General features: G+C 41.3%; 1 protein-coding gene across 1 annotated transcript in view; it reads right to left on the reverse strand.

Moving 5' to 3' along the window:
• MXRA5 (matrix remodeling associated 5) overlaps window positions 1-11,354 on the reverse strand; it is a 45,479-nt gene extending 34,125 nt beyond the window's left edge. Inside the window, exon 1 of the mRNA XM_066599911.1 lies at window positions 10,966-11,354. The gene's annotated coding sequence lies outside the window, so the exon portion shown is untranslated. The remainder of the gene's footprint in view (window positions 1-10,965) is intronic.
• Between the last annotated feature and the right edge of the window lie 591 nt (window positions 11,355-11,945).

The raw sequence follows: 11,945 nt of genomic DNA on the forward strand, positions 1-11,945 counted from the left end.
TTATATAAATGTTATTAACCACCTTGACCACAGAATTACAGCTGGTTTTAGGTGACCACATTTTTAATTGGACATTCAAGGTTCCATTTAAAGAATAATATTAACTATTTATTTCCTGTTTATTGTATAGCTTCAACATAGTCGACAATATCAGAAGTCAATGGGAGTTATGGACAGAACAGTCTGCTTGATTGTTTCCATTATATTGGCCACCTCTGGCTGCAGCATATAGGCAGGTATTCCTATCTCAGACATTATTGGCAGAGATAGGAATAACCTTTCAAAAAAACTCCAAGTTAAAGGGGAATTGCTGTCTTGTAAAGTGTCGGGCTGCAGGACGACAGAGGCACAACAGGTTGCTACACAGATTGTATTTATTTTGCCCAGCCATATTAATGGCAGGTAAAAAATAATTGACAGCTGTGAGTTGGCCAGACAGCAACCCCTCAGTGCATTCACTATATCCACAGCTCACTTCGGGCAACCTCCATGCTGTCATCAAAGTGTGACCCTTGAACACTTTCCCCAGAGTCTGCATTCCTGCCAGCCTGTACGCACCAGGGGAGAGGTCAGGGGTCACACTCTGATGACAGCATGGTGGTCGCCCGACCATAGCTGCAAACAAAGTGAGTGCACTGCTTGTAAGGGTTGCTGCCTGGATAGAAGTCCTAGTCTGGGGTCACTATTATTACTGAAGGCACTATGGGGGACACAATTAATTTTGAAGCCACTATGGGAGGCACTATTAATAATGGGGCCACAATGAGAGACACTATTACTGCTGGGGATGCTATGAGGGTCACTATTAATAGTGAAGCCACTATAGTACTCACTTATACTACTTGGGCCATTATAGAAGACGCTATAAACTACTAGGGCCACTAGGGGAGACATTATTACTACTGGGGCCACTATGTAGGCGACTATTACTACTGGGGTCATTATAGAGAATACTATTAATAATGGGCCACTATGGGGATCACTATTAATACTGGGACCACTGTGGGGGCCACTATTAGTGCTAGGGATGCTATGAGGGCCACTATTACTACTGGGGCCATTATAGAGAAAACTATTAATACTGGGCTACTAAGGAGATCATTATTAATACTGGGGCCATTAAAAGCTTCACCATTACTATTAGGGCCATAAAGGGGGACACTTACCATTTAGGCCACTACTGGGGGCTCTATTATTCTTTCACTTCAAATAAGTCTCATTGTTTCATATAAGTGTTGGGTATCTTGTGTATTGACTCTTTCAATGCCTGTAAAATTAGTATTTTTTTTGCCGAGGGGGGGTTAACCATTTCACACTTCACCTTAGGCAACATAAGAGCTTGGAGTACCCATGGCTGTAGTAGCCCGCTGGCAAGAAGGGACATGAGAGTGCCTGCCAAAGGGGGCATCATCATCTGGACTATGGGTGGCTCTATGCCAAGGGTAAAAATGCCTAGAGTGGGAATCATGCTCTGTGTCCCATATGGGACTCATGGCAAATGCTGCTGCAGCCTCCTTTACCTAGTGGAGCTCTCGACCATGTTGTTGATAGTGTGCTCGGTTGCATTGATGAAGTACAGCAGATAGTGGATTTCTCACATAACCATAGGCTGAACTTGCCGTGCTAAAGAACCTATTAGCATCAGTAAAAAGAATAAACAGCGAACAGCCTTCCAAGGAAGTAGTAAAGTTCAAAGTGACAAAAGTACTTGAACTCGATCGCTCACAAGGTTGGTCACTCGAGTAGTCACGCAGGCTGGATGGTAGGGCAATAGGCCCTAGAACAGGCAATTCAGCACGAAGAGTCACTCAACCCTTGTTAATTCCAACTTATTCCTTCGGATGGGACCTCCATTAATTTGCCACTCTTTCCCCTGGGTACCAGAGAGAGCTGAAACAGTTTCTGTCTGCCACACATTTCCAGCAGCTTACTCTCATAGCATCTCTGTCTGCATACACCCCATAGGCATCATGGCGCCTTTTATAGCAAGCCTTGCAGTGCAGCTGCATCCCTCCACATGACCTAAACCAAGCAATAGACAAGGACTTTTATTAAAAAATTTCTTTCCAATACCCATTAGGGGTCATTGTCAACCCCCCCCCCCCAAAAAAAAGAAAAAACACAAGAGAGGAGCAACGGGACACCCCTTTACACTTCTGAGAGGCTTCTACATTCCCTGTCTACTTTATGTTATTACTCCCACTTAAAAGCAGAGTGATTCTGGTGATAGGTGTAAATGTAATTTTTAATCTGTGTCTAATACAGAAGCAATTGAGCAGCTGAATCTGCACTAACTCCCACCAAGAATCTGCAACTGTCAATGACATCCAGACAACTCCTTCTTCTGCTGTACTTATTTGTGCAGCTGTGATACTATGCACTGTAAAACCATGGTGGCCAGACTGCACCAAAAGCTAAATCCAGTGTGCTGAACATTGGTGGTGTGTGGTCAGTGACAGGTTAAACAAACAGCGATAATTTCACCCAGTATTGATATCTTAGTAGTCTGTAAACGACTATTTATGCGGGACGATTATTGCTCAAAATCTGTGCCAATTGAACAAAAATGAGCGATAATTGTCCCATGTAAAGACTAAAAAATAATTCGCTTTTCGTTATCACTGACTTTTAGTCAGCATAAAAAACATCGCTGGATCGTGGGCTTCTTGCTACGTGTAAACGCTCCTCGCTCAGCGGATCACGTAGGATGTGAAATGCTGAGTAAGAAGGCCATGATCCACTGGTAATCTCTGCCTGTCTAAACGCTCTGCATGAGCGCTAACAACTTGGGCCTTATTTATCAAAACCGTCTAAAGGCCTAGTCGCATGTAGAGTTGGAATTGATATTTTTGCAGCTACTTTCACAAACTTTTGCTGCAAACTTTGCAGAATGGCTGGTGGTGCACCATCTACAACCATGTTGGGGCAGAAAAAGGTCTTATGCGTCGCCACTTAATCATTTTTTGCTGCCAACTTTAGAACACTAAGGTACGGCTGCACCCTAAGCATTAGGCTGGGGTCACATGGGACCGAAATTCCACGGAAATCTCGCAGAATGACCACACGTAAGATTTCCTCAGGAGAAATGCAGCTTCAAAACTTGGGGCCTTCTGACGTGGATTTGCATTCCGCTGCGGCCATCTCTCCCCATTGACATGCAGTGTCTTTGAATTCCGCGCCGCATGTCCAATTTCAGCGCTGCTTGGCTGCAACGGATTGGCAACAGTGTGTGGATGAGAGTTTTGCAAATCTTGTCCACTTTGCTAGCTAATCCCAGGCTAAAAAGCTGTGGGCAGAATTTCCGTGCAGAAAGTCTGCACAGAAATTCCACGGCAATTTATGCCCCGCATGAACCCAGCCTAAAAGAAGCCAAGAGTGAGATGGTATTCTAATGTAACAAATATGTCAACTTTCTGTTGTTCTTTGTTTATTATAAAACCCAATAAAAAGTATTGAATTTTCTTTTTAAGTACATGGACTCACCTTATCTGAGGCATGAATTTCTTTACTCTGGTCTGGGGGTCTGAATTTATAGACTTGGATTGGTCTCTACAATTAGTGAAGGGGTCTGTCCAGAAGTCTAAATTAAGTTAGGTGCCTCTTTTCTGAATTTACTTAGAAGTCTGGTCTGGGGTCTAAATTCAAGAATCTTGTCTGAGGTTGGATTTGAGGGACTTGGTCTAGGGTTTATTATTAAGGGGTATGAATTTATTTACGGGTCTGGTCAGGGGATTGAATTCATTTTGGAGTCTGGTCTCCGGTCAGAATTTATAAAGCGTTCTGGGCTGGAGTATTACGTATTTCATAACTGGCACACAGATTTAAATAGGGGGGATGAGCGATGAATACATTTATAGATGACACAAATACTAGGGCTCTTATTCGGCAAGTGCAGTGAATAGTAAGTAAAGATTGTTGTGGTGTTGAAAACTAACACAGGAAGGCTGATGATGGCATAATGCTAACAGTTCTGTAACTTACATAAACAATATATTTAAGGAAATATGTGTGTCCCATAGAGGACGTGGATATTAAGGATAGCAGACAGAAGAAAAATTGATGCTTTGGGTGTTGAGGAAAACTTCTACGAATCCCCTGGACAGCTAAGGTTACTGACAAAGCTGTCCTGGACCGTATCAACCTAGAGGTGTCCCTGGAAGGCAAAATCACGAGATGCCACTTGTAATGGTCATTGGTAAAAGTGAACAGGGAAGACAAAAGACACGTTGCCTGAACACCATCAAGAAGGACACGGGAATGGACATCAGGCAACCGAAAGCAGCCATAGAAAATAGAGAAGCATAGCGAGGACTGGCGTACAGAGTATCCAAGAGTCGAACATGACTGAACAAATTGAATTGGAATTTACATGTTGCATAAACTAGAGCTGCAAAAAAAATAGGAATTTTTAATTAGAAGCACAACTTGTTATATTATACATGACTTTCATTACTACAGCAGTTTAGAAAAGTGATGAGTATGGCCATGAAGAGTCATAATAATGTATAATGAAAACAAAGTGTGAGACATTTATTGCACAGATAAGACCCCCATCAACAGTAATTCAGGGACCATAAACTTTCACTCCCTTATCAGTGTTTAGCTAAAAATGTTTATGTACCTATTGTAGCAATTCTAGCCTGACGACCCCCCCCCAACAGTAATTTAGGACCATAAAACTTTCACTTCGCTATCAGTGCCTAGACAAAAAAAGTTTGTTTGCTGTTGCAGAATTCCTTTTAAGTGCAAACCAATCACATCCATATCTGTGCCTTGTCATAAGTATGTATGTTATAAGGGTGTATAAATATTCATGCCTCTTCAGATCTATTCCATATAAGCCTGAAGAAGAACCCTGCGTTGGTTTGGAAGCTCGCTATTACATCATGTAGTTTTGTTAGCCATTAAAAGGTATCATATCTACAAGATTACGTGGTTTCTCTTGCTGGGAACAATCACATAATAATGTATGTGACACATTTATCAAATGTGTGTGCTATTTTGGAGTGTTAAATAGAGATGAGCGAACCTACTCGGCCACCCCCCTTTTTCGCCCGAGCGCCATGATTTTCGAGTACTTCCGTACTTGGGCAAAAAGATTCGGGGGGCGCCGTGGGTGAGTGGGGGGTTGCAGCGGGGAGTGGGGGGGAGAGGAAGAGAGAGAGGGCTCCCCCCTGTTCCCCGCTGCTACCCCCCGCTCCGCCACTCCTCCCCCCGCCCATCGGCGCCCCCCGAATCTTTTCACCCGAGTACTGAAGTACTCGAAAATCGCGGTGCTCGATCGAGTAATTACTCGAAACGAGTAGGTTCACTCATCTCTAGTGTTAAACAATCGTGTGTATATATATATATATATATATATATATATATACCGGTTTAAGGTGGTGCAACAAAGAAGTTTAGAATGCCTAGTGAATTGTTGCAAATTTGTTATGCTAAATAATACCTTTTGCTAAGTGTGGCACAATATGTGCTCCTCGTGCACCTTGAATATTCATGCACATTACAGGTTACTGATCAGTCCTTGTATGTCTGCTGGAAAGAGACGGCTCTACAAGCTGAATTATGTGTATTACTTTTATAGTGTGCCTATAGCACAGTCATGTGTTTAGGGGGTTGAGTTCATCTGGTCTATGAAGTAATATGGAACAGATCTGGATAGGAGCTACTTGTGGAGTTGATTAGTACATTATTACTGCAAAGTCTGCAATGGCAGCAATCATAAACCATTGGTGCATGCCAGGGTATGACTGATCAGCATATAGGACTGCATGTATCTACACTCCACCCAAGCTGTCTTCATCATTCATCATGTGAAGGTTCAGTAGTAATGGAGTTTATTACAGGGATCACTGCTCCATGAAGTCAGTGCAATGCCAGTAAGAGACAGCCCACACCGGGCTAAGCCTAGCATAAAAATCAATGATTTCAGACATGTGAAATTAATTCTTATGCTTCACACAGTAAGGGGCATAAATCCCTACAGACAATCCTATGAATTAGGGAATTTATAAACACTGCTGTAGTTTTCAGTCTGTCTGCCATATTTCCTAATTTAATAAATGCAACGTGTTGCATTACAAGCAACCCTCAGGCCATGTGCCTTTATGTTGACTAAAAAAGTGCCAGAGTTCTCAGCAAGTGTCAGAGAAAATGGTATAAACATGAAGCATGCTAGTAGGGGCAATATATAAGACATATATACCATTTAAAAGGCTCATCTTACCCAGACAGCCTCTTTTGCAAAAAGAATCTGGCCCTGAGATCAGCTGCTATCTCTGGGGTAGCTATGTGTGCCCACTCATTTCCCTACAAAAAGGCATCTTCAGGGTTAATATAGCACTAAATGGTTTCCATTTCAATGAATGGACATCCTTGTAAATTATGGATGGGTAAGAGAACCAGGGCTGCTCCTATAGAGGGCTCTGTGCTCTGGCTCATGGTGAGGGGGTTCTACGTGTGGTACCCCATAACATCAATAATATTATGCTAATGTGAGATATAGAAATAAGTTGTCTTTATGAGACAACACTTTTAATGAAATGTAAGACATTGGTAAACACCTGTACGGTTTTGGGCACCAGTACTGAAGAAAGACATATCGGAGTTTGAGAGGGTTCAAAGATGGGCAACTAAAGTAATAAATGCAATGGGTGGACTGCAATACCCAGAGCGGTTATCAAAATTGGGATTATTTAGTTTAGAAAAAAGACATCTGAGGGGCGACCTAATAACTATGTATCAATATATCAGGGGACAATACAGAGATCTTTCCATCATCTATTTATGCCCAGGACTGTGACTGTAACAAGGGGGCATCCTCTACGTCTAGAGGAAAGAGGGTTTCTGCACCGACATAGAAGGGGTTCTTTACTGTAAGAGTAGGGAGACTATGCAACTCTCTGCCTGAGGATATTGTGATGGTGAAATCACTAAAAGAGTTCAAGAGGGGCCCGGGTGTCTATTTTGAGTGTAATAATATCACATGTTATAGTCGCTAATTACTTCAGAAGGGTCAGTGATCCAGGGATTATTCTGACTGTCTGATTTGGAGTCAGAAATGAATGTTTGCCCCTAAAATGAGGAAAATTGGCTCCCCCCTCATGTTTTTTTTGTCTTCCTCTGGATCAACATTTCAGTATAATAGGCTGAACTAAATGGACATATGTCTGTTTTCAGCCTTAGATATTATGTTATGTTACTATGCAACCCTCTATGTAAAATTGGAGGGAATATCCTATGACTCCATGGTGAAGCAGTGATGTAATCATTTCATAGTACTGCAACTTATGACGCCACTCATGCAATGATTTCAGTGTTTCCCATGTGACCATCACCAAATATACAACAATGCAGTACTTTATTGTGCAAAATTGAAGTTGTGGTAATCCAATGATGTCGCAGTACCATATCTCCATATCAAATACTTCTAGGGAAGAATGGCACAGTAGCAAGGTGTCCCGTGGAATATACCAGGAATTTCTTCTGTCTTATTCATATGGAATCAGGCGAAAAAAAACTCTGTACCCCCTCATATGAAATTGGAAGCATAAATTGATACAACATGGCTCCATACTATAGGCACACAACTGATCCACAACTGTATACAACTTGAAGGTCTGGCTCCGTTCACACTTCCGTTAAAATTTCAGTTTTTCTTTTCTGTCATAAGAATAGAAAAATGATAACGAACAATGTGGTGCCGTTATTCAAAGAGGGGTCAAAAAGTGAATCTAGAAACTATAGGCCGATACTGCCGAAGAGTTAGATCTATGATATGATAGACACTTACAGCACCCAACAGAACCCATTGACTATAATGAATTTAATCAAGTTTCCATTTGGTTTCAATCATGATGTGTGCTATTTTACTGGAAAAAATGGTGCTGCATGCTGTGCTACTTTCCTGCATTTATGATGGAATCCCCTGACGGAGGTATGAGCAGACCCTTAGGCCTCTTTCACACAGGCGACGGCAATATCGCCACTACAAAATTGCAGCCACTACAAATTCCCGTGATTTTGTAGTGTCAGCGAAAAATTGTGCATTGCTGCTGTCCAAATCGTGCAATTTTATCGCAAGACGTTCAAGCCCTAAGTCCTAGCTGCACTCCCCCCCAAAAAAAGAATACTTACCTAGAGTCTCTGTTTGGGTCCTCCGGATAATCTCCGGAGCTCCACTGGGTGTCCTGCAGTCCTTGTTCACTCACAGAAGCTCACTTCCTGATTCCGAGATTCATAAATCCCGCCTCCAGGAAGCGATGGGTCTAATTGGTTCATCTAGCACTGCTCAGCAAATCAATGCAGTGCTTCATGAACCAATGTGATAGCTGTGATTGGTTCATCAAGCACTGTATTGATTGGCTGAGCAGCAGAAAAAGAACCAATCAACAGGCAGCGCATTGTGGAGGCGGGATTTATGAATTGCCTCAGTCGTGGGGTAGAGGCTTATTTGCTAGTGTTAAACTCTCATCGCACAAAAACCGCAATTTCGGGAGTTGCACCAAAGCCGAAGGCTACATAGACAAACATGGGCTACAAAAAATGCTAATCGCGGCAATATAGAGCATGCTGTGATTTTTTTTCCTCACAAGATAGCATCAGAGAAAACCGCACTAATGTGAAGGAACCCATTGGAAAGCATGGGCTTCACATACATGCATTTTCTCATGCTATCGTGTGACTTTGGCATCCGTGTGAAAGCGGCCTTACTCAGAACCATAATATACCTATGTGTTTGAGCCTTTTAACCTACACAACCTAAAGCATCAATTATCATCTTCTCGCTGTTAGAAGTTGGAGACCACTGACCTAAAGTAGGCTACCTGATCTTCCTTTGATATGTCCCTTTAGGAGAGGATGTGCTATCTGAGTACCTATTTTTCATAGAATAATATTGTAATTCCACCATATTACAATATTACTGTATGCAGATACTTTCTGACCAGTCCAATGAAAGTAGGATACACAAAGGGTAGAGATGGAGTGACTCTAGTGTTATGGAATATAACAATGCATTTCCTATTATAAGGATTCTGATATTTGTTGTAGGGTTTAATAGGAAAACTGCTGTGAAATATCTATTACTGCTGTGCAGCCTGATTTTCACAAGCGCCTTGTTGAAAAAGGGAGGTCTGGTCACCTTGCCTATAGGTGCTGTCATCTTTCAACCCTGTCCGGGCGCATTTAGGAGACGTTTGATTTAATACAGCAGGAGGCTGAATTAGTTGGCTAGAATTTCCTGACGTCTTCCAAGTGAGTAAAATACAGCAACACATTGATCCGTTGATGACTTAACCAGCTATATAAGCAGCAAAGGAAGTTTTTCCTCTTACTATCCCATTTTATTGTCGTATTCCTCTGTCTGGCGGGAGTCAGTACGCAGAATATGGACACACCTGCCCCCTGCCTGCCATATCCCTCACTGACACATGATTCCCATTAGCAAACTCTGCTACTTCACTGAGCTCTAATGAATTCGGTTAACTCTTTAACTGAACTTTGTGAATGCGGCTACTTTTCAAAGGAAAAAAAAAGAAAGAAATGGAATGAGATTTGACTAAAATGATGGATATTTACATTTCTAAATCTGTGTTTTTGCTTTTTCTGCCACATTATATGCTTTTACTATACATTTTTTTGTAAAAGAAGAAAATAATAATACAGTGAATTAGTTATTTGGTGGTATAAAGTCTGAAAATCGAAATGGTTTATGGCATGCAGTAGCTATACTCTAAATTATGCAGCCTTTTTTTTCTTTTACTGCCCTTTATACAATGTGTCCACGAGAGGAGGTGTGTCAGGGCATGTAAAAACTTCATCTTTTTCAAAATGGGTCACATGTATTCAGAAAGCACTTCATTTGTATGCCATCCACTTACCTGTGTAGCAAATACAAATCATAATTACCATTGTGCCTAAGGCTAAAGCTCACCATGATTGAGGTCAACTAAGGCTATGTTCACATCTGAGTTCAGGGGTTCAGTTTTTTCTGCTCAGTTATGGGAGCAGAAAAGGGGAGTCCCCTGGCCGAATGGATCCATCTTAGGATGGACCCGAACGATGCTGAATGGACCCCATTGACCATAATGGGGTCTGTACAGTTTGCGTTCAGCCGTCCAGCTTTTTCCAGGCAAAAGGTCTTTCATGCAGGACTTTTTTCTCCAGTATTATAGGCCGACCCTAACGGAGGTTCCTAACGCAGATGTGAACATAGCCTAAGGTAGGACCACCAAATGAATGCCCTGATGTATGCTGCCATATGCCTATATAATTCCGCATCCCACTACCTCCCTCCAAACAGCCTAAACCACTATTGAGGCAAAGGTACGGTATAATATCATATACCATTCAATTCTATACCAGAAGGATACTTTTTGGCATACATTTATTTTAATACAAGCTAATTCATTCACTCATACAGCACAGATACATGACTTATCTCTGAAGGCAGGGACACACATGGCAGCTACAGTATAGCAGAAATTTTACCACAATTTGGCGCAGTTTTCAGATTGATTCTTAATGCCCGCATATTTTAGCAGGTAGCACCACACCTTGGCCACATAGTGCACACAACAAATGTCTCTGCTGTAAATAATTAGCGCAAGCATCAACTATTGTTCTACACTTACCATACTAATATCCATTAATTACATTAATTATTCATTGTCATGAAAAGGCACATTTTAATTTGATCATCAGTTACTTGAACCACCTATATTACTGTACATTTCAATTTCTGTCCTCAATGAATGTACATGAATAACTGATATAATATTTCTAAAACTAGTACTGTAGTTTATAGTTAAGAACACAACACCTTTAATTGATGAAAAAATTGCTTTATATTATGCGCAATGGCATTCCTAAAATAAAAAATGTAAGCAAATAAATATATATTATTAATACAAACACAAATATAAAAAGTAACCTAAAAACCTGTACAAGTCCATGTAATCATACCTGGCTGGTGGCAGTATTGCAGTAATGTCACACGAGTCTGTCACAGTCCATCCTTCTGATGATGGAATCAGTAACTGGGCTGTTAGGAGTAAACTTCTGAACAACTTTCCTCCTGTGATTTAGTGTTTTCAATCCTTTGTACCTTGTATAACGCTATCAATGTATCCACTTGGAGGAAGCACACATATATGATGAGTATGAAGTAAAACACAAATCCATTGAATAACTCCAGAACCTGTTGCAGAATATTCCAAATATTAGTTAAGTCCGGCACTTCTAGAAGTGGGAAGTCTGAAGCTGAATTTCATTTCAGAATCATACGGCAACATCCATTTAGAAATATTTAGCAGTGATCCAAGATAGGAAAGAAGCAAGGCTAGAAGCATGAACCTTAGAGTAAGAGCTCATGCCCTGCTCCCTCCTTCTTTTGTGGAGTGTGTTTTAGGAGGGGTGTGCAGTCTGTGCTCTCTGGTGGGCGGCTCTATCTCCAGACAGGACCTGATACAGAGTCAGAGGGAGTCTGGGGATGCTATGAGGAGGCTGCCTGAACTTCTCGGATGATGTAGAAGTAGACTAGCTGAGAGAGATATTCCCCAAGGCAAACAGACAATCCTAATACAAACACACTGAGCCATAGCAGTGGGTATAAGCAAACAGCAAATCCTAACATATGCAGTAGAAGACATCCATGCTACTTACAAGTAGGAAGCTGATTTGCAAGTTGTAAGCTTTATGTATACATGTCTTGTACAAATTAGGCTGATATTTACACATTGAGATTTTACCTCTGATCTGATTGATGTCCTGAAAATTCATTATTTGCAGATCTATGGCACTAAAATAATAAGGCATGATCGAATTGGATCCATTGAGTTGTTCAGAAAAATATATTTGACACATTATCATGTACTGAATGTGTTGGACCTGTAAGATGAAAGACTGTCTTATGTGAGGGCAGCAAGTTATAGAACAGTGGTCTC

Source organism: Eleutherodactylus coqui, chromosome 4 (assembly GCF_035609145.1).
Source record: "Eleutherodactylus coqui strain aEleCoq1 chromosome 4, aEleCoq1.hap1, whole genome shotgun sequence".
NCBI classification, from domain to species: Eukaryota; Metazoa; Chordata; class Amphibia; order Anura; family Eleutherodactylidae; genus Eleutherodactylus; species Eleutherodactylus coqui.